The sequence below is a fragment of the Amblyomma mixtum genome, chromosome 1, assembly GCF_055824585.1.
Source record: "Amblyomma mixtum isolate Tamu chromosome 1, ASM5582458v1, whole genome shotgun sequence".
Lineage (NCBI taxonomy): Eukaryota > Metazoa > Arthropoda > Arachnida > Ixodida > Ixodidae > Amblyomma > Amblyomma mixtum.
The window spans coordinates 313,446,488-313,470,127 of NC_143012.1; the positions used below are offsets into that span (position 1 = coordinate 313,446,488).

At 47.5% G+C, this 23,640-nt stretch overlaps 3 pseudogenes; all 3 read left to right on the top strand.

Moving 5' to 3' along the window:
• Positions 1–5,235: 5,235 nt before the first annotated feature.
• On the top strand, positions 5,236–6,568 carry LOC149372496 (iripin-2 pseudogene; annotated as a pseudogene).
• A 4,059-nt stretch (positions 6,569–10,627) lies between these two features.
• On the top strand, positions 10,628–12,883 carry LOC149372497 (iripin-2-like; annotated as a pseudogene).
• A 1,641-nt stretch (positions 12,884–14,524) lies between these two features.
• LOC149372498 (iripin-2 pseudogene) lies at positions 14,525–15,718 on the top strand (annotated as a pseudogene).
• Positions 15,719–23,640: the final 7,922 nt, after the last annotated feature.

The window sequence follows — 23,640 nt, forward strand, 5'->3', positions numbered from 1 at the left end:
TTTCCAAGTTTGGTTTTACTCCCGGCCAAATAATTCTGAATTCAAAAAAAAACTATCCGTACAGTGTAACATGCTAACATGACTTCAGAATATTTTATATATGCGTTACTTGCCTTGTACCAAAGTCGTTTTCAATCACGCTACCTTTGTTTGGTTGAAAGGTATCTCTAGTATTGGGTGAACAGCTTGTTTTGTGGGCAATAAAAGCAAAACTTGGTTAATAATAAGGAGTGACAACAGCTCGAATTACTGAGCTTGTAAGCGTCGTATTTACGGCTCATCCCATCTTCAGCGCTAAAAATATTAAGAACGCCCACTATCACACAAGTCATGGAACATTTTTTGACTAATTTATTACCGTCTTAAAATATTCAGGGTTGCATAGTACCACAATTTGCACAACAATACAGAGAAAACTAATTGACTTCGCGCTCCTGCCTCGCGCAGTTTTCAGGGTAAAACGGCCAGAAACAAAGTATTGATGTGAACAGTGGCGACGTCCTTTTCGTTTGCTAGCAAGTACGAGAACCCTTTTATAGGTAAAGGTTTCCCAACCTATATCCTCCGCTTCACTGCTGAACAAAGGAGGCTAAAAATCTGCGGCTGCTCACTCTTTTCAGTTCACTTTCTGCACGTCTCACAATGTCTTTCTTTTCTTATAAAAGTTATGCCGAGTTCCTGGTTCATCTTAAGAGAGAGAGGAACAAACCCTTTTATGAAAAGCAGAAAACTTAGCCGGAGTTTAAAAATCGCTGGCATGGTACTCTGCATGGGAAAGGGAATTCGGAAGACAAAGACGGAAGGAGAGCAGTGCAGAAAAAGGTTAAATAAAGAAAAATGAAGGGGAGGAGAAGATTAAATGTGGCCATTAAAAGCGCATTATGGTGCATCGGTGACTATGATGTGCGTATGTAATGATGAAATTCATGGCCCGTAAAATGGGCTAACAAAGTACACTGCGTGGAGAATGAGTGAGGGCAACATTCCAGGTGAAATTAGAGCTTTTCGAGATGCCCAATTCCATTTAGATATGAAAACAAAAAGTTCATTGCATGTCTTTGTTGCCTGAGGCATGCTATGGGACCTAAACCTTGTTCATTGCTAGAGGCACTGGGGAGAGCTCCTCTATGCAATGTTCATAGTGCGCACGCTCGTCAGCATACGCAGGACACTCAGGCAGGATATGCTCCACAGTATCGGAGCGGAGTGTTCATCTGACGGAAATGGTATTGCAAGCCGTTTGTAAATGTTGCGTTCAGGCGAAGTCGGTGGTAAAGTGTTTCCAGATGCCGAGGAATTTTGGCTGGAAGTGTTGATCCGAGATGTGGGTAGATGGACTAAGGAAATTAGTAGTGATGTGTCGGAGAGCTCCAGAGCCGACACATTTCTTCGGAAGCAAATCTTTTAGCCATCTGAGGTGCATCACATCTCGCAAAGAAAGTCCGAATGTATCTACGATGTTGGTGGACATTACGGGCCGCTTCATCTGTTTTTTCGTTGGCCAGAATGGCACAGTGGGCTGGTATCCATTTAAATGTTATGCAGTGGCCTGTGGCAATAGTTAAATGATGCAGATACCCATGTCAAGGGAAACAGGCTGATGGTTGGTTTTCTTCAGCAGGTTAGACAGTATTAGTAGAGAAGCAAGAGTAGAAACTTGGGCGAGTCGGTACTGTGATTCATGGTATGTGAGGTAGCGCAAAACGGGACAAGAGAGAGAGAAAGACGCACACAAGACAGGCGCTATGTAGAGATCCTATGTAGAGATGCTTTGGAGTCGGTAACATAACCCAGCTGCTGGGAGCTTGTTGCAGGATGTAGGAAACAGCTTCTTTAATGCCGTGAAGCTCAGCTGTCGTAGAGGATGTCTTCGGCTGCAGCCTGTAAGAAGGAACATGGCTTGTTGAGGGCACATAAAGGCCACAAGAGGTTGCTTATGTAGTTGAACCATGGGTGAAGATGTGTGTATGCCACATGTATTCCTCGGTTGAGTACGCGAGAGTAGCTTGCAGAAGCGCTGCCTCTGGCATGCGTCTCTTTGCATTCACGCCTGGAACAAACTGCTTCACCTTTAGAGGCGAGAGTGTCCAGGGGAGAAAGGTCAGATGCAGTAGGTGTGGTTGATTAATAGAGGGAGGGCAGGAGCTGCACAGCTTGGCCAAAGCTAGAGTTAGAGTTGGCGAGGTGGACGCTGTGTAGGAAGTACTTCTTCCATTGGAGAACAGGGCGGAGATGTATACGTACAGTTTCCTGGGCGGCAGTCCCATCTAGCGGGAGACAGCCTGCTTCCTCTACTGTTCCTGATGCAGAAGAACCCTTTGGGAGGCCAAGGCATATCCGCAGGCCGTTGTTCCTCACCACCTCGAGGATCTTCTTGCATGTTGGAGATAATATTTGAAGCACTGGTAGACAGCACCGCAAGGTTTCTTCAACGTAGGGATTTTCAAGCAGAACCTTTCATCGGCAGTTGCTGCCCCACCGTGTTCCCGCCATTAACCTGAAGACTTGCGATGCTGCAGTAGTCCTCTCCTGCAGTTTTTTTTTTTTATCTGAGGTGACCCCGAGAGATTACTGTCTATCACAACACCTAGGAATCGCTGAGTTCGTACATAAGGTAGTGGCCGTCCAGCTAGGAGGAGCCGATATCGAGTCATCGTTTTTCTTGTGAAAGCCATGGCAACACTCTTTTTCGGGGGAGAGACGAAGGCCTCGTTGAGCTAGGTGCATTGAGATGTGCAATAACGCTCTCTGAAGACGTTACTGGATAGCAGATTGAACGTGACGCGCTCCAGATGCAGATATTGTCTGCATAAATTGTTATGTGTATTACTCGCTTAAGGTTTCTTGTTATGTGTATAAGGGTTATGGGTATAAGCGTTAAGGCTCTCGTTCTACCGAAAATCCGGCGTTGTCGTTGTCGTCGTTGGCGTTACGAGCGAAAAGTCTCCGGCGAAGCAACCTAGGTGGGCCACCTAGGTCACGTGACCTTGTGGCGTCATCACAACCTGCCCACCGTATTGTGAGCAAACTCAGGTAGCGGCACCTGTCATCGGAGAGCAATGCGCTTCGCTTAACTGTGCCCCACTGCGCCAGGAGTGGTCTGAGGACACCCAGGGATCTACGAACGTAAAGCCGACAATGACCGATTCGGCATATCTGGGCTTTAACCAATTAACGCTATTGCATCATACCTTAAGGCGGAACTTAACTGTCTCCTCCAATTTCTAAAATATAATTATTGAGAAAGAATAACCTGCTGCCTTTCCAATTTTACTCGCGTAGTATGTAATGCACACACATAAACAGAAATAAATTGCATGTTTAGCAAAGTAATTGACCGATATAAAGTTTGCACCCAGTTCGTAAACACAGCTAGTTTTTCAAAGACCACCCTAATGAAAGACCACCCTGCGAGGCTCCTTTTCGCAGATTAAAAAACATCGCGTTCTTCGTATCCTTTTCTGCCGCCGTAGATGCCAGAACTGCTGACGAATGCTAGTTAACCAGAACTATTCTTAAAAAAGCATGTCATCACTTATATGTCCCGCGTCTGCAATATAACCTCCATTAGTTTTTACGTTATTGCATGCACAGACTCGATTTTTGCATCCACTTAGGAAGGACTGCATTAGTTCGCATAACCTCAATCCGATAGCACCCTGTGGACCATACCAAGGACCTCATCAGACGTCTGCGTACCGGTAGCACCGCCGATGTCGTCAGAAAGCTTCTTTGTAGAAACGCGATAGCGTAAAAGACCCCGTTATGCAGAAGATCCGGCGGTGGCGTTGGCGTTGTGGGCGATGAATAGCGTGGCGCAGGCAGCCACTCCTCGATAAGGAACCTAGGTGGGCTATCTAGGTCACACGAACTTGTGGGGTGAACGCAACCTACAGACTGCTTCAAAATTTCACCAGCGCTGCGACTAGGAACAAGAACAGAGAAAGAAGACAAGGACAAGCGCTTCTTGTTCCTAGTCGCAGCGCTGGTGAAATTTTGAAGATGTACCAACTAGCTCAAACCACCATCTTGCTACAGACTGCATTTTAAGAAACTTAACCGCACTGGCATGTGGCAGTAAAATGAATAACTGATCGCGAGAGGTCGCTCGGGAAGATGAAATTTGAGTCTCACGTGACGTGACACACTGGCGGCAGCACCTGCCATCGGAGGGCAGTGAAGCATTCATTAACCGCTGCGCCATTTCTCAAGGAGTGGTATGACACGGCCGCTTGATGCCGTGGGTATGAAGACTCCCAAATGTAAAGCGGATAATGATGAGCTTCGCATATTGGGCATTAACTCATTAACTCTATCGTGTCCTATCCTTAACGGAGCTGAAGTGTCCCCTCCAATTTTTAAGCCTAGACGGCTTCACATGCGACCGAACGAGTACGGAAAGGAAAAAGAAAAAATGACTAAACCAGTGCTTCGACTATGACGGCGTTGGCTTTGTCCTATGTCAATGTTACCAGACTTGTTGGTTTAAAAGCAAAGCAGTAACGAGCGCTGCGATATGAGTAAACGACTCTAAAACCAACAGTGCATCGATGAGCTGCACAGAATTTGTAGGAAGCTTATTGGCGCAGTTACGGACAAATACGAAAAATAAACAAAGTAAAAGGAAAATACCACTCGTAAATGGTGTATTGGTTGACTAAAAGCAAAATGCCACTCGTCAATGGTTTACTCGTTGACTTCCCAAAGATGATTTTTGGTGCATCTCCTTAAGGATGCTGGACTACAACTAAACGTTGACGACATCCTGTCCACTTTTGAAAAGCAACGCAGGTGTATTACTTAGGCAGGACCTTTTTCCTAATCCAAGTGACACATTAGCTCACATGCTACATTAATGCCAAATGGCTCTGACGTTATTAAAAAATGAAATTATATACTTACATTCACTGCCAAACACAGAGGCTCACACAAGCGCGCGATAAAATGCAGGCAAATATTCGCATTTTTTATGGTTATTATTATGGTGATCATCCTCGGCGTTCTTGGAACTGCCCGTTTTTCACTGCACCGCAAATCGAAGGCCGTCTCTGGTTGACGCAGAGAAATATGAAGCCCAGGCAAAGATAGACCTACTCGTGTACCCTCCAGGCGCCTATCGCTATGTCTGGCGAGTGGTGCAATCAGAGACCTCCGTCGGAGCCAGCAACGAACAAAAAAAAAAAGCACGCTAGGAAAAAACAAGATTGACATGGCTGGGGGTTAAAAGAGGGCGTTGCGGCCTCCAGCCGTCCAAAACATCTACGATGCTTGCCAAGTTTGTCCTGCTTGCGTTGCTTGCACTGGTCTCCTCAGAGACCGACGATGAATTGCTCGCCAAAGCTCACAACCACTTCGCCGTGAAACTGCTCAAGCAGCTGGCCAGCCAGAATCCCTCGTCCAATGTCTTCTTCTCGCCGACGAGCATCGCCACCGCTTTCGGCATGGCTTACGCCGGCGCCAGAGGAAGCTCGGAAGCTGAATTGGCATCGGTGCTCGGTCACAACGAGGTCGGCCTCACGGAAAGATCCAGGGTGCTTGCTGCGTACAAGGAACTGCTCGGGCTTACATCCTCACCGAACGTCACGCTGGAGTTGGCCAACCTTGTCCTGGCCCAGAATACCTTCGAAATCTCCGAGAGCTACAGGCAGCAGCTGCACGACATCTTCGACGCAGAGCTGAGGTCCGTAGACTTCGCCAACGAAGGTCCCAGAGTCGCCGCTGACGTCAACGCTTGGGTGCGGAGAAAGACGCAAGGAAAGATTGCCAGTATCCTGCCCGAAGGTCAGCCATTGGATATGATTCTATTTATCGTCAACGCCGTCTATTTCAAGGGGAGCTGGTTGACCCAGTTCGACTCAGCGCAAACCAAAGACAAGCCCTTCCTCAATCTGGGCACCACAGAGGTCAGCAAGCCAGCGATGCACCTCAGGAGGCGCTTCCCGTACACTCATGTAGAAGCACTCCAAGCAGGTGCTGTGGAGTTACCGTACTCTGGAGACAGGTTCAGCATGGTCGTCTTGCTTCCGGACTCCCCAACGGGACTCGCCACGCTCAGGGACGGTCTGTCGTTAGCTGTTCTCGAAGACGTCGACAGCAAGCTGAACTTCAGAGATGTCGTGCTCAGGTTTCCCAAGTTCGACATGTCCCTTCGCTACAACCTGGTGCCTGCTATGCGAGCCCTTGGACTGGACCTCGTTTTCGGAGGCGGTGCCAACTTCTCTGGTATCAGCGAGAGCACACTGATTCGCATCTCGGACGCCGTCCACAAGGCGGCTGTTGAAGTGAACGAGGAAGGGACGGTCGCTAGCGCCACGACAGGTATCTCGCTAGTGCCTCTCTCTGCTCTACACACCCCACCACCACCCATCCAGTTTATCGTGGATCGCCCTTTCCTGTACTACATCAGAGACAGAAGTAACAACCGGATCCTTTTTATCGGGGAAGTCCACAGTCTTTGAAGCCCGAAACCTCCACTTGTATTTCCAGCATGAGAGAAATTTCTCAAACCGGAATGTTAAATGGAAAGCGCAAGAAAGTTCTTGCCAAAATAAACTGTCTACTTTACGAAGATTTCTGAGTCTTGTTTCTCAGTCGGCTCATAGATACTGATAACCGCACTAGAGTCTTGTGGAGAGTCTCTCATCAACTGCATTTCTTTGCTAAGCTTTTCTTCGTGAGCGACGGCGCACTCGGCCTTTTGTGCCGCTTTATGGCGACCTGCGTGCCGAGAGCTGGTTACTGGCAGTGCTGATGGATGGCGCCACGTAATGACGTCATGGCGGCAGCGTAATGAAGGCAACTCGTGCGGCGCTGTCTCCTCGCTCATCAAGTGCCACCAGGGCTGCGCGCGCGCCTCTCGGGCTGCAGTGCAGAACTTATTAGGCTTCTCCGCAGCGCGCGCTGGCTTTTACCAGCATGAAACTATGAAGACTCTGTTGTTGACGCATGCGCTGCTCCGGCGGCAGCGCAGAACGTAGGCACCAGGGGCGGGTGAAGTGAAAGTTTCGCCAATGGCCCTTTAGGTTCGAATTTGTGTTCTCCGTTCTGGCACCGGATTCACCCGCGGCGAGCCGACAAGGGGCGCGAAAAGCATTGGACGCTTAAAAACCTAGAAAGGCATCTTTTGACCTCTGAAAGCCTCTAAATACAAGGACCGTACAATACTCATTTCCACTTCTGTATCTTCCGTTCCGGATGGTCGGCCATGTCGTTTCTTGCGCTTGTCATTAGAAGTGCGGACTGTGTTCCGCCACTAGAGCACAGCATTAGCCGAAGGTGTCCATTTAGTTTTAACGCCATAGCGTGCAGGACCCCGTGCCGCAGAAAAGCCGGTGTCGTTGTCGGCGTTGGCGGCGTTGGCCGTGAGCGAAAAATCCCAGAAGCATTAAGAAATAAAAGCGAGTAGGAAATTGGTCGAGTTGAGGAATCGAACCAGGGCCTCCGGAGTTTGAGACGCGCACACTAACCTCTCTGCCGCGCCAGCTTTTTTTTATGGTATTTATTCTACATGGTTATGTACAGCAAGGATATATTTACATAGATATGTGTGTGGATACACATAAAAAAAGCTATTTACAGAGCGCCCAGGTAGGCCCTACGTGGCAGAAACATGATAGAAAACATAACAGAACTAAAAGGCCGGCAATGATATACAGCGCATCAGGAGAAGAAACCAATGCAGTAAAAAGTCCAGTACTTTCTAAATGTCCGTTACCTGCATCCAATGAGTATCGACATTGCGAATTGCAGTCGATTTGATAAGACATTAGCAAAAATTTTGTAATCCATGTTTTCAAATGTAATGGGCCTATCCTGCATCAGTAGTTTTCGGAATTAGCACAGTGTGGCTTTTTGTAAAAGGCTGAGGAAGGGCTCCTATATCGAACCCCATCGTGAAGATCCGCAGCAGGACAGGAATGAGAATAGGTTTAAAAGCCTTGTAAAATTCGCCTGAAATTCCTTCAGGACCAGTTGTTTTTGAGACCGCCGCGAAAGCGCGATGGTTTGGAATGAACAAAGGCGTGTCTGGTGAATACGGTGTTGTCTTAGAAGGGTGCTCTAGAGACATGTACTGTGGTGTATAATAGTAATTATGAGCATGGAAATTACAGAAGTCGCAGGTAAGCGAGTAGCAAAGTACGTTTCCTCTACTTTTCTTCTTCGCTTGGACCCCGCCGCGGTGGCTCAGTGGTTACGGCGCTCGGCTGCTGACCCGAAAGACGCGGGTTCGATCCCGGCCGCGGCAGCCGAATTTCGATCAAGGCGAAATTCTAGAGGCCCGTGTACTGTGCGATGTCAGTGCACGTTAAAGAACCCCAGGTGGTCGAAATGCCCGGAGCCCTTCACTACGGCGTCCCTCATAGCCTCAGTCACTTTGGGACGTTAAACCCCAATAAACCAAACCATCTTCTTCGCTTGGCGCGCACGTACCGCCATCAGGCGACGCCCACTAAAATCATTTTCTCCTCCTCTTCCTCGAAATGTACGCCACTGCTCCAACAGATAGCGCGCGGCGCCAGCGCCTCCCGCTCGTCTCGTTCTGGCGCAGTGGGGCCGTGCGGGGACATAGGAATCACGCGGTGAGCTGCGTACGATGCAGCGCACATCCAAGGCTCGTTAACCATGAAGCTTGCGGCTTGCTGCCCGTTCGTTCGGTGCTGAAGCTATGCTGGCGTTCGTGGCATCGGGTTTGTCGGGAACGATGTCCCAACGAACGCTATCACGCCATACGCTCAAGGCGGAGCTTGAGTGTCCCCTCCATTTTTTTCACGGAAAGTAACCGGGCCAGTTGGTTCATGATTCTTTGCAAAACAGCGCAGGGTAACAGGACACAGAGAAGAAGACAGCTCTGTGTCATCTTGCCTGTGTCCGGTTTGCCCGCGTGCTATTTTGCCAAAAAAATCCATTTAGTGCTTGCTTGCGGACTTTCGTCGTTGTGCAAATCAGTAGCCGAGCTGGCAGCATGTATAGTGACCGGCAAAGAACATTTCGGGGACCTCTTTGGCAAGAACTTATCCCATTTTAAGATGCACGCACAATATGCTGCCGTGTCACACGGGCAAGTCGCATGGGCGCCTCTGTGTCTGAGAATGTGATGCGCCTGTTCTCCATGGCTTCCACCCGCGCGATGTTGTGGGGAATTATCAGTCTGCGGCTGGTGCCCTTCGCTGTTCACGTGCGGCCTGCGTTCCCGCCTTCCCCCTAGTAGAAGATGGTTCATTGGATTGCGACACAGAGCCACAAGTTGCCCGTGAATCCCCAAAAAGCTGACACCCTTAGTCCACAGAGACCATGTCATCCAGCGCTCCCCTTGCGATCACTTTCCATGATGTCCACTCGGCTATGCTGACATTCAGAGAAAGAAAGTGCGCTAACCACCACAGCTGGAGGCAACTGGAGCTGCCATCTAGTAGCAGAAAGCAGTCCCCTCTACTGATGATAAGCCCGACAGATGATAGGGCGGACCATGTAGTGCGGGAGATGCAGAATTCTAAATCAGTATGGTGTGGCACGCGTAAAAAAAATGTCCGGGCTAAAACAGCCACCGTCTGTGCCATCCTTTTCGGCAGTTTGTTTTTCGTTACCACCAGGACGGTGTCCGCGTCCCCATACCTACAGGTAAGGCTGAATTATTTCCGCTAATTACACCTCGACTCTGGGCCACAGAGAGTTGGTGGTGGAACCACTGAGAAGCGGAGGAGTACTGGCACTGTACTGCCGACGACACCACCTCCGACATAGTCAGGCCATTTATTTACAGCATGCGGCATCGCTCACGACTGAGCAGGAACGGCAAAGAAAAAGAGACAGAAACCGAAAAACTAATGGTGCGCAAAAAGACCACTTTTGCCATGTGGTTCAAGGAGATTTCTGTGTTTACTGTTTTAAAAGCCGAAACCTAACCAGCGCTGGCTCACGGCAAAATTGGTCACGGCAGAAAGCTCCTTCGACTGGGCTGCGAAGAAGGTACTCGAAGCATAATATCGAAGCAGAAGACACGCATGCACAAACCACAAACGGGAAATACAACCATATGATTTGATAACAGGCCCAGAGCTGCAAAATACCGAATATTTTCGACATTCATTTTTCACTGCGCATTCATCGCATCATGAGATGCTGAAGAGCCGCCTCCCAAAATGGCTAACATATCCTTACATAACATCTGCATTTCTTGTTTAATTTCCACTTTCTCGTATGGACGCAGGTTTGCAACGAAGCGCTGCAGACACCTTGTCAACTTTTCAAAACTGGCACAGGTGAATTGCACAGGCGGGGTAAAGCTTTTTCGTAATTCAAATGCACTCTTTTAGCTCGTGCAAAGCCCTACATATTTGCTTTTACCGCATAACTCTGAGGTTCACATAGCGCGCGAAAAATTGCAAGCAAACGTGCGCGTTCTTTCTTCTTATTCTTCGGCTCTTTATCCCCAGTAGAAGAAGTCAAATACGTTCTCTAGCAGACATAGATATACATGAAACGCAAAGGATAGTCGTCAACACTCTGCGAGCAACGCTGTGCATGGTCAGCGGCGCAGCTGCAAAAATACACGCTGAAAAAAGAACACACTTACGAACAAGTTCAAAAAGAGCCCTCTAAGGGAAAGGCCGTTCAGAAAACATCTGCGATGTTCGCCAAGTTTGTTCTTTTCGCTGCGCTCGCTCTGGTCTCCTCACAGACCGACGATCCACAACTCGCCAAAGCTACAAGCGCTTCGCCGTCAAACTCCTCAAGCAGCTGGCGAGCCAGAATCCCTCATCCAATGTCTTCTTCTCGCCCGCGAGCATCGCCGCTGCTTTTGCCATGAACAATGCCAGTGTCAAAGGAAGGTCGGAAGCAGAGCTGGCATCGGTGCTCGGACATACTCAGATTGGCCTTACGGAGAAGCCGAGGGTCCTCGCGGCGAACAAGAACACAGAGAAGCTTCCAAATCGCTCAGAGCTATACACCTCCTTCACGCCGCAACGTCACGAAGATGCGGTGGCGCTGATGTCAGTAGAGACTTTCGCATGGTCGGCAAAACAGGTTCCGCCCACCCGTGCTTACCTTAGCTGCCGCAGCTACAGGCAGGACGTCACGGCTGCGTCACGTGCGCGCTGCAGAAGCAGCAAGTATTGACCAGCTGCGTCGCTGTGGTATCCGCGTAGAAGAATAAAAAGAAAAATTAAATTAGCCTTGGTAGTTTTCTCGCATATTAATACCGCAATAGACCGCGGTATAAAGCTTAGTGTGGGTCTCTCTTGACGCTGCAGCCTGTCAGTGTATGCGGCAAAGAGTTCGTAGCGAGGACGGTGTTACGCTCACTCGCCTATACATCAGCATAGTACGCTTAAAACAGCGTAACGAAAAAAACCAGCGCAGATTCAGCTGCGAGAATAATTAACACCCGGAATTGTCTTGGTGTGCACGGGCCGAAGGCCGGCCCACTCGCGACTAAGGACTGCGTTCTTGTTCGTAGCACATCCTATTTTAACGAGTGTGGAAGTTATACGAGCATATAAGGGAGCGTTCATTGCAATGAATATGCACGTGGCATTATTTCTTAATAGGGACGACATAATCAATTTGATTCCTGCAGAGAGGTCTGCTAAATTTGCACCGCTCGTGCACGGTCACGTTGGTATGATTAGAACAGGGCACATTAACGTGCGCGAAAAGCCACGTAAGCTCGCTTAGCGCTTTTCATTGCATGATTTGTGGTAATCTGGTTAATGAGGTTTTGCGTCATCGCCAGGTATACTGCTTGCAAAAAAAAAAAAACAGCAGCGGGCGGGAACTGTCCGAGTTGCAGTGTTATTTTGTCTTGGTTTTTTTGAACGCATGGCAGTGACGATGCTCAGTGTAGAGCTCTTTCGGTAAACACAACGCACACGGTCAACGCGAGCCAGCGTACTTTGAGCTATATTACTAAATTTAATGCATGAATCACTCTTGCGAGCCAAAGAAACGGAAAAGACGTCTACAAGCCTTGCGCTCACAACCTCCCCGTGATGCCCGCTTCCTGGCTTCTTGAATACCGCGAGCCCGCTAGCGGCTGCACTTGTTTGCACACAAGCAGGAGGTCTATAGGCAGCAGCTACACGATATCTTCGACGCAGAGCTGAGGTTCGTAGACTTCGCCAACGAAGGTCTCAGAGTAGCCGCTGTGGTCAATGCTTGGGTACGCGAAAAGACAAGGGAAGATCGACGGCATCCTGCCTGAACGTCAGCCGCTGGATATCATTCTCATCATTCTGAATGCCGTGTACTTCAAGGGAAGCTGGGAGACCAAGTTCGACCCGGCGGACACCGAAAACAAGCCCTTCCTCAATTTGGGCACTACAGAGGTCAGCAAGCCGGCGATGCAACTCCTTAAAAGTTTCCCGTACACCTGTCTTCACACGCTCCACGCGGCTGCAGGGAGATTCCGTACTCAGGAGACAGGTTCAGCATGGTGGTCCTGCTTCCGGACACCCCGACGGGGCTGGCAGCTCTCAGAGATGGTCTCTATCTCGCCATTCTGGAAGACGTCAGCAGCAAGTTGACCCCCAGACAGGTCGTGCTCAGGCTGCTGAAGTTCGACATGAGTCTCCGCTATTTCCTGGTACCGGCCATGCAAGCCCTCGGGTTTAACGCTGTTTACGGTGGAGGGGCGAACTTCAGAGGCATCAGTGAGAGTACTTTGCTGAGCATTTCGGACGCTGTCCACAAGGCTGCTGTGGAGGTGAACAATGAAGGAACTGTGGCGACCGCCGTGATGGGTTTGCCGATCGTTCCTGCTTCAGCCCCTGAGATCGACCTTCTGCCCCCTGTCGAGTACTTGGTTAATCGACCGTTCCTCTACTACATCAGAGACAGGACGAAGAACCGCGTCCTCTTCATCGGTGAAGTCCACAGTCTTTGATGCACGAAACCTTGTCTTTCATTTCCAGCACCGGAGTAATTTTACTTAGAGTACCGGTGCCGCCCAACATGTTGTATTAAAATCGGCAGATGAGCACAAAAATGTTCTCGGCGAAATGAAGTTTCTACTTATCGAATACTTTCTGCCCATATTTTTAACCGCTAGTGTTCATTAGTAAATACGAGAACCACTTAATGAACTCGTTTCACACTTTGCACCTTAACCTCCCAATTCTTGTTGTCGAAATCGCATGGATTTCACTAGCCGATTAATTAGTGCACTCTCCAGAGTTACACAGCGAACGATGAAACATAACACATAAACAAAGGCCACTAGTAAAATTATCAAACATAAAATTTGCACTCATATTATATATTTTAATTCTTTGAAGTTAGCAAAGAACGCCAGTGAAAAATAGAATGCTGAAGTTTCAGCCAAAGACCTATTGCTTTGAAACTGTGTTTTCAGGATTTAAAAGGCGGTTTCCTCGGTGCGCTTTTATTGATTGCAGATGTCGGAGAAGCTTGTGAGATGTGCTAATTATTCAGGAAGTAGGAATTTCCTAATCAGCTTGTGGACGGCACCGTGGCTACTTCCAATCTTCCCCTGTGGAAATTAGGTTCCATTCTTCCACGCAGTCACAATTGCCGTGCCGCAGCTTGCAGAATGGTAACACTTTTCGGAACCTCAAAACTGACACGGCATGCACCGGTGGTTTTCGGCGAACGCCTACTTGAAATGAATCACATAAACACAATTTAGATAGCCATCATACTTTTAAATGGACTAACCAGTGTCACCACGCAAAGCCTATATTTAAAGATGTCTAAAACTCACTGTATCTTTAAGTAGGAGTCTTCTGCATTACTCACAATATAAAGCATTTTCAGTGAACTAATGAATGCAGTAAAAAGATTGCCTAAACTTATTTCGTCGTAAATTATGAAATAAATGGCAGTCCGCTTTGAACAATGAAGTGGATAACAAGCTACAGTTGGCATACATCCGGTTGTAAGTAAATGGAAGTTTTCAACAGGTCACGAACGTATCAAGGAAGCGATTCTCTGCCGTCTACGTAGAGGGCACTCACACCTTATACATAACTTCATGCTGACAAAACAAGACAAGCCATGCCGTGAACCATTAGAAGACGAGCTAACAGCAAATTCCGTTTCATTTTCGCGCAAACTGGAAACGCTAAGGATGAAACGTTTTGCTATGTTTTACATTGAACGCATACCGTTTCAACCAACATTGCTCTTCGGAGAAAATAGCCTTGTTGATTTGGCCTCCACTTTTAGATTTTAAAGGAAGGAAAAGTCTTAAACAAAATATAGATTACCAAAATTATATTAAAATAAACAAGTAGACTTTTTAGCCCCGTGTTTGGTGCACGATAGCCTCACTTGCTTAGGTGCCATAAAACCCAACCCCACACAACTCAACACAAATATGAAAGTCAGGCAAAGGATAGTCGTAAACACTCTGCGAGGAGCGTTGTGCATGGTCAGCGGAGCCGAGGCCTTTCTCCGGCGGCGGCTGCAAAGCCTCAAAACACGCGCTGAAAAAAAAAAAAAAGACCGCTACGAGCAGGTCTAAAAAGAGCAGTTTGGGGCATAGGACGTTCAGAAAACACCTGTGATGCTCGCCAAGTTTGCTCTTTTCTCTGTTATCGCCCTGGTCTCCTCACAGACCGACGATGCACAACTCGCCAGAGCTCACAACCACTTCGCCTTGAAGCTCCTCAAGATCCTGGCGACAGAGAATCCCTCGTCCAATGTATTATTCTCGCCAACCAGCATCGCCGCTGCCTTCGGCATGGCTTATGCCGGCGCCAGAGGAAGCTCGGAAGCTGAGCTGGCATCGGTGCTAGGACACACCAAGGTTGGCCTCACGGAGAAGTCTAGGGTCCTCGCGGCGTACAAGAACCTGCTCGAACTTGAGTCATCACCGAACGTCACGCTCGAAGTGGCCAACTTGGTCCTGGCACAGAACAACTTTCAAGTATCCCAGAGCTACAGTCAGCAGCTGCACGACGTCTTCGACGCAGAGCTGAAGTCTGTGGACTTCGCCAATGAGTATCCCAATGTGACCGCAGAGGTCAATGCTTGGGTACTCGAAAAGACAAGGGGGAAGATCGACGGCGTCCTGGAGGAAGGTCAGACGCGGGATATCATTCTCTTCATTCTGAACGCCGTGTATTTTAAGGGGAGCTGGGCGACAGCTTTTGACCCGGCTAAAACCAAAAGCAAGCCCTTCCTCAACATGGGCACCACACAGGTCAGCAAGCCGGCAATGCAGCTCTTTAAGCGCTTCCCGTACACCCGCCTCGACACGCTCCACGCGGCTGCAGTGGAGATTCCGTACTCAGGAGGGCGGTTCAGCATGGTTATCCTGCTTCCCGATTCCCCGACAGGGTTGGCAGCTCTCAGGGATGATATGTCTCTCGCCATTCTGGAAGACGTCAGCAGCAAGTTGACCTCCAGACGGGTCGCACTCACGCTGCCTAAGTTCGAAATGAGCCTCCGCTATGGCCTTGTCCCCGCCATGCGAGCCCTCGGATTGAACGTTGTTTTCGGAGCTGGGGCGAACTTCACAGGCATCAGTGAGAGTGCCTTGCTGAGCATTTCAGACGCTGTTCACAAGGCGGCTGTGGAGGTGAACGAAGAAGGAACTGTCGCGACTGCCGTGACAGGTTTGTCGATCGTGCCTCTTTCAGCTGTGATCGACCCGCATTCCACTGTGGAGTTCGTGGTGGATCGTCCATTCCTATACTACATCAGAGACAGGACGACCAACCGCATCCTCTTCATCGGTGAAGTCCATAGTCTTTGATGCGCGAAACATCGTGTTTCCATTTCACCGCTAGAGTAATATCATTTAGTGGAACGTTGATGTCGAACATATGTGGTTAAAAGCGGAGGATGAAAATCACAGAAAAGTTCTCGGAGCAATAAAGTATGTACTTATCGAATGCGTTCTATACCTGTTTTTAAACACCTGCGTACGTTAGAGAACACTGAAACAAGTTAATAAGCTCAAGATTTACACTTGAGCTCATTAAGTTTTTTTTAACACTTTAATCTCACTTTTCAATTCTTGTTGTCGGAATGACTTGATTAACAAACCAATATTGAAAGCGGGTGCTCCTCTGCATATCAAGTTTCTTTTCTGCTCATGCGTCAATGTCTTTGCAAAACTTGAAATCTATAGTTTGCATTTATGATAATTTTACCAGCACATATAATAGTGCACACCTCAGCAGTACACACGGAAGGGCGAAACATAAGACGTAAAGGAAGCGCACTGGTGAGAATTATAAGACAAACGTAAAACTTGCGTTCATATCCTAATGCTTATTTTTCACCAAATAACCGCCGCGATGGCTGAGTGGTTACGAGGCTCGGCTGACGGCCCGAAGGACGTGGGTTCGATCCCGGCCGCGGCGGTCCAATTTCGATGGAGGCGAAATTCTAGGGGCCCGTGTACTGTGCGATGTCAGCGCACGTTAAAGAACCCCAGATGGTCTAAATTTCCGGAGCCCTTCAGCAAGGCGTCTCTCATAGCCTCAGTTGCTTTGGCGCGTTAAACCCCCATAAACCATAAACCATTTTTCACCGAATCGCCTATTGCTTTGAAATTGTGTTTTCAGTATTAAAAGGGCCACTTCATCGGTTTGCTTTTCTTGGACGCAGGTGTGAGAAAAACTTGCTTAAGATGCTAATTACTCAGGAAGCAGAAATTTCCTAATAAACTCATCAACGACATCATGACTACTTGCAATCATCACCTGTGCAGATTAAGTTCCACGCGCGCACGGAGCCACAGTCGCCGGCGGCGTAGCTTGCAGTATGGTCACATTTTTTCAAACCTGAAAACTGGCATGGCATGAAGCGGCTGCTTTTTGCAAATGCTTAATTGCAATGAACCATACAAATTGTATATAGTTGGCCATCTTACTTTTAAAGTGTCTCGGCTGTCTCACCATGCAATGCCCGCATTTAAAAACATCTTCTTTAAAACCTGTGGTATCTGTAACATACCCTCAGTTGTATCATTTTTTTAGTGTTACGGCCAGGTCAGTCTCAAGTGCTACATCCACATATGAATGAATGCATTGCTTCAACTAACTCCACCTCCATTCTTGACCGTTTCAAATCCTAAGAAATGCAGATCAAAGGCGTATTGGTACTATACGACGGGTTACTCTGTCGACCGCCTCCGTCAGCGCTCACGGTACCACTCACAATTGATCGGGCGTTGGTAGGAAATAGAAAAAGCATTAAAAAAGTTTTGGGGGACACTTAAGTTCCACCTTAAGGGTATGACGCTATAATATAATGGATTAATCCTTGTGTGTACAGAAGATCATTGTCTACTTTACATTCATGGAGTCCTCATACCCCTTCTGACGCAGTGGTGCAACATCTTTCTGGACTGCACGCCTCGGCCGCGTCAAACAGTTATCGATAGAAAAGCCTAGTTGTATGTGAAGTAATGATGTGCCAGTAGGTCATTGTGAAAAGGCATTTTTGAAATTGGTGGGTCATTTTGAACAAAAACTGGAATTTTCGCCGCTACTTCCAGGCATTGCGTAAATCAGTTCAATAAATTTCGTGTAAGAACAAAATATTCAAAGATAAAAAATGGTCGCTATTATGGAAAAATTCGGGTGTTATCTTCCCATAAAGCTCGTGCACAAATTTCAGTACAGTAAAAAAAAAAAAGCAGACTTCGCAGATCTGAAATATCATTGTGTTCTTGACTCTATTATGAAAAACAGTGAGGCTCACTGGAAGAGGCGGATTTTTATTATTACTATTTTTCCTGATGTTATCCAAGCACTGGACTAGGGATACCTCCCTGACGACATCAGCACCAACTTCTCAGCGCTAAAGTTTGCTTGCTGTACATGCATCTCATTATTTTAAATTTCTTCATTCTGTCGAACCAAACCTGAACTCTTAGCTTCTGCATGGCCTCTGATCTCCGTGCTGAAGCAAATGCAACAAATGAGGTCGAGGTCGTGCAGTTGACCGCGACTTGCAGCGCCTGCTGGCACATCAAAGGCGCTGGTCACGCAGGTCACTGCGCTTGTTTTAAGTGGAGTCGCGTTCGGTCGCTTCTCTTTGCGTGCTAGGCAGTGCGTTCGAAGTCTCTCCCTCCATTCGTATAGCTCCCTTTTACTGCTTGAACGGTTCCGCGCAAACACTGGGGGCGCAGAACAAACAGATGCGGAATGATGAAGACGACCATATTCGACGCATAACCCGATAGGCTTCGGCGACGATGACTGGCCGCTAAGGAAGAAAAAAAGAGAGGCGCGATGGACGAGTGAACTCAAGCATCGGGAAATGCAGCCGCTCCGTATGAACATCTGCTGGTTCGAATCCCGCTCGGGGCTGCAGTTTTCACTTATCACTTATGCGTAGTTGTAATTCAGTACAACGCTTAAACCAGCGTGCTTCAAGAGTTGTAATGACAACAAACGACAGATCAGCGGTTATATTGCAGTTTTTTTTTAGGCCTAACGTCGCCTAAACAAATTCTTACATGTCAAAGCCACCGCTCAGCCGATGAAACTGAAACCAAAACAGACTGTGAACGAAAACAAATTTTAGCATTTGTAGGCGAATACCACCCCTTAGCAAAAACTAATACGTTTGGAATATACGGAGGTCTATTTAAAATGTATTTTAAACATATTTTGTATTCATGAATGCACTAAAAATATGTAGGAAATACGTTTCTGAAATTTCATGCTTGGTATTCGAAATATATTTTTAAAATGTGCCAAAAATACCTCACTTAAAGCATACTTCGAGCACTTTTCAAATACATGAAAAAATATGCATGCAGTTTTAGCATCTTGTCAGTGTATTAAAAGTGTATTTTCGGAAATATGAAATTACTTCATCGAAAGTATACTTCAATTCTAGAAAACGGGCAGCCCTTGTAAACGTATATGTATGCAGTTCTAGCATCTTGTCAATGTATTAAAAGTGAACTTTCGTAAATATGAAATTAATTCATCCGAAATATATTTCAATCCTAACAAACGGGCAGTCCTTTTAAACGTCTTTGCACACTTCTAGCTGCCATGAATAGTCGAGTGCTCGAAATCGTGTTTCGGGAAATGGCATTTGCGTGTCGTCAATGTATTTGAAGTGTACTTCCGTAAATACGTAATTAATTCGTCCAAAGAACACTGAAATTCTAGCAAATTGGCAGTCCGCATTAGCATATTGGCAGCGCACTACAAGCTGTCGTTGAACAATCTAATGCTCAAAATCGAGTTTCGGGACATCGCATTTTGGTGCTGGCCATCAATTTAAAGTGTACTTTCGTAAATACGCAATTAATCCGTCTGAAGTATATTTAAATTCTAACAAATGGGTTGTCCGCGTAAACATATTTGCATTACACTTCAAGCTACCGTGGAACAATCTAGGGCTCGAAATGACGTTTCAGCGAAGAGTGAAAACTTTCCCTTTCTTGTCATCCTTTCGTTTATGGTAACTTCTAGCAGGAAGGTGATCACCACTTATACCCCTGCTACACGGGCGCTTCGAATGCCTTCCAGCCGAATGTCATCTAACGATGCTACACGTGTTCTGTCTAAGGGAGTGCTTGAAGATAATATTACGCCAATGAATATTAACCGGGTCAGCATGAAATTTCCCCAGGAGTGCGCCGATGAGGACGACTGCACTCATACTGTTGTGTACATCGCTTGTTTACATAACATAGAACGCAATCTGCGCTTTGGTTCTAATAAACAATCTGTTTTCTTTTTTACTGGTTGTACTCGTGATTGTTTACGCAGTGCTACAATGTGTGGGAAGCGATGATGCGATCGCACGCCTGAGAAAGCCGGGTTGTTGGCATCGCGCAGGACTGGCGCTTCTCGCTTCTTGTCCCGGCTTTCTCCGACGTGACCAGTACTTTTTTTTAAACTACTTTATCCAGAAGTATGTATGGCGACTGTTCGCTTTAACTGAAACGGCCTAACTTGTTATCCACAAGCTAGCGACGGCGACGACTGCTGCTGGCCGTAAAGCACGGCTCGGCAGTCTGGGTCACACCCGCGATTCCCGTTCATCGTACGCGTGCCCTGCGATGTAAGCAATAGTTGATTTCAGGTCACTGTTGCCAAAACTACACCTGGTGACCATTTGCATTCGCTAAAGCTTGTGATTCGCTCTTCACAACCGCCGAAATCACAGATCCAACCCTGCGAACTCGCTGGGCCTAGTCGTCGCGGAAGGGAACAGAGCCGTCGTCGATTGAAACTGATTTGGCAAGCGCTTATCGCTGGTGAGTGTTCAGGTATGCACACGTTAAATATAGCCGTTCGTTTCGCTCATTTAGAAGCGCGAGCATACACACACCGCCGCCTCATCACCGTGCTCTCGCTCAGCCGCCGACAAGGCTGACCGTCCGCCGACCGGATTCGTCGGTGTCGTTGGCCTGAAAAATGTGTCCCTCTAGAATCATATTATAGTAAACTAGATATTTCACTATAATTACATGCTGTTGTTCAGCGTGATATATACTGTCGTTGTCGGACTAGTGTGACCGCCGTCGTCGTCGTCGCTGTACACTGAAAACGAGCTGAGGCTTTCGAATGCGTTTCGAAAGTGTCGTGCAGCACCGCGGCAGTCCATCGAGTCCGAATGTCATTCCTATTCTCGAATGCCATTCCACTCAATGTCATTCGAACATTTCCGTGTGAGAACGTGATAGCATTATACCAGCAAAAGCGCCTTGGGTACTTCTGGGTCGGAATAAGGCAGCGGAAAGGACCCCGTGTGGCAGGGCAGACCGGCTCCCTTACATGCCCATGTATCTGTTGGTTGACAGTTCGACTCCTGACCTGTGCCTGACGCAAGTTTCAACTAGCAATTCCGTTCTCAATTAATCCCAGATTCGAACGCGATCAGTAGGGTACTTCTTCGATAATGTGGAAGCCCACAGTATTTGCGCAAAAAAAGGCATCACCGTGCAAAATAGTGCGTCGCTTTCGCTTGGTATATATACGGCAAGCCAAGTATAGCGCTTGTCGTAGGATTTGTTGTTTGCTGTGTCGCTGTCGTCTTGGTATGCTGTATGTAGGTATCTGCCGTTCCCATTCAATCACGTGACCTTATAATATCAGACTCCTGTTGATTAATGATAAATACCCGTGTACGATTTGTTCTCCAGTTGATGAATTAACCCGTGTCATTCCATGGAGCCGCCCAGTAGACTTTTTTTAAGCCCGAGTAAACACATTTTTAATGTATTAAATGTATATTTTTAGTATATTTATAATGTATATTTTTATTATATTTTTAATGCATTATAAATATGCTAAGCGGGCAAAAATGTACTTTTCACGTATTTTTAAGAACGTTTAAAATATTATTCCTAGTATACTTAGAAAGCATTCGTATTGCAGTTTAAGCATAGGGACAAAAAAATGCGAAATAAATATGAAATTAATACAATGCGTTTGAAATGCATTTTTAGCACACCCTCTTTTTCGCTAAGGGGTGATTAATCTTGTGTTATAATGTCTAATGCTTCGCAGTATAGAATAAAACATGCAACTAAAGGGAGGTATCTATATTCCTTTAAACGTGCACTTGCATCGTGTTGCCCAAAGACTGCTGCTCGCTCTGACGGCATTACGTACAGCATGCTTCAAGCCCTTAGGCCCAAGGGTACAGCTGTACTCCAACAGATATTTAAATACCTATGGTTCAAGAAGACTAAGGAAGGTTGCTCGTGTCGTCCCTGTTAAATCATCTCTACTTCACTCGTTTCACCCGTGAAAATGACGAGATAGAAATCTATGATGATGATTGCCGCTAGGCTTCACTGGTGGTGTGATGAGTCTGGAGTATTGTCAGCGTTGAAGACTGGCTTTCACGGGCGTTGATGTACAACTGATGCGATTGCGAACATTGTGACATCCGCTGAGCAAGAGCGAAACCATGGTAGTGTCACCACTGCAGCATTTTACATACATGTACATGGATATGGCTGAGAGTAACGAATGTCACTCTGTAAGGTCCAGGTACTGCTCAGTTTACTACACACCGGTGTGAGCGGAAGCCCACCACAACAGATTTCTCACTTTCTGAGTGATAGGAAATTATTCATTGAGATAGGTGAAGGAAAAACTACAGAACATAGCCTCATGCACGCGGTTCCGCAGGGTAGCGTACTGAACCCTTTCATTTTAATTGTGTCATGGCGAATTTGCGTGTAAGGCTCCCACCCAATTTGCCGCGATCTCTGTACGCTAGTGATGTCTTGATTTTTGCTTCTGGCCCAACTGTGAGTTTTGTCCAAACATTCTAACAAGATGATCCAGGCGTCATTTGCATTCAGTTGGTTGGGGCAACCAAAAAAAATGAAAAATAATAGCCCCTGCCTGCACTACTTACGTACAACAGGCTTAATCCAATTATAAGATAAAACAGGAAGCACTAGGACAATGCTAAATAAATTACAGGGAGGGGGGAGCTACTGCAGCGACCTACAGCCGGGGGTGCGGACCCGGGGAGACTCCCCTGATCTCCCTTCGGTAGCAGCGGTAAGGATGGGCTCAGAGGATGGGATGTAAGGTTCCCAGGAAACGGGTTATGAAAATTTGGACGGGAATGGGGACAGCAAGTTATTTGCTCTGATCCTTCAATCTGTCTTGACTCCATTACTGGCCTGCCTGGACAGGACAGGAAGGGCGTCAAGATTGCCCAGTGGTGCGGCCTGCACTCACGGGATGCCCGACCACCCACGAACGCAACGGACTCCGACCGCCGGAAGCAGGAGAACCTAACATAAGTTCAGGTACCTGGGGGGCCCCTCCACGACTCAAGGGGCGTTTCCACCCTCCTAGCTACTAGCCGTCGAGTGCTTTTCGCGGTTTTTCAGACACCGGAAGTATGTTCGCTGTTATCAAGCCAGTAGAGGCTTAGATCGCCAGCCTATCGGCCCTCCGGCTCACGGCACCATGACTTAACGCCTAAAGGAGACCCACCCATGCTTCCAATCAACCAACCAAGCATTTCTCATTTACTCCTCTAGCTTGCAGCGCACCTGCAAAGGAAGGAGTGTTCAAGACAGCGGGCCACATACCAAGAACTGGGCTCTGGGTGAGATGATCTGGGCCTATACACCGCCGGTTACTCCACAATATCGTTTTTGCGTCCGGTCATACTACAACCCTCCTCCTCGGCGTCCCGCAACGACTTTCACGGCCCAGCGGTCGGTCTAAGACCACTTCCCCGAGGAGTCGTCTAGAGCCCGGCTACGCTCTGTCGCCCGAAAACAGCGAAACGATTTTCGCGTGTCTAGAAGGACTACCGTTAATGACTCTTAAGCAGCACCGTTTCCTGGGCTTGACTACTGACTGTCTTGGGCTGCAGACATAAAAAATCTGGAACAGTAGTAAATGTGCTTCGCAGACTTGTTAGTTCGACTTGGGGCAGTTCGACGTCATCTCTGTACTAAGTGTTCAATGCCCTCATAGAAAAAATAGTGCAATCTAGTTACCACGCTACAGAAACGTGGTGGAGGCGAAATTCATAAAGTGCCTTCAGTACACAGACACCATCTTCTATATCGAGAATACTGAAAACCATTTAGTGTATCCCAAACGGCTCTCGTTGACCCCTAAGATCGAGTTTCTGTAGAAGGGGTAATTAGAAAACGGGACATGATGGCACCTCCTGCTCACCAGTTAGCCGTGCACCAAATATATACACGGT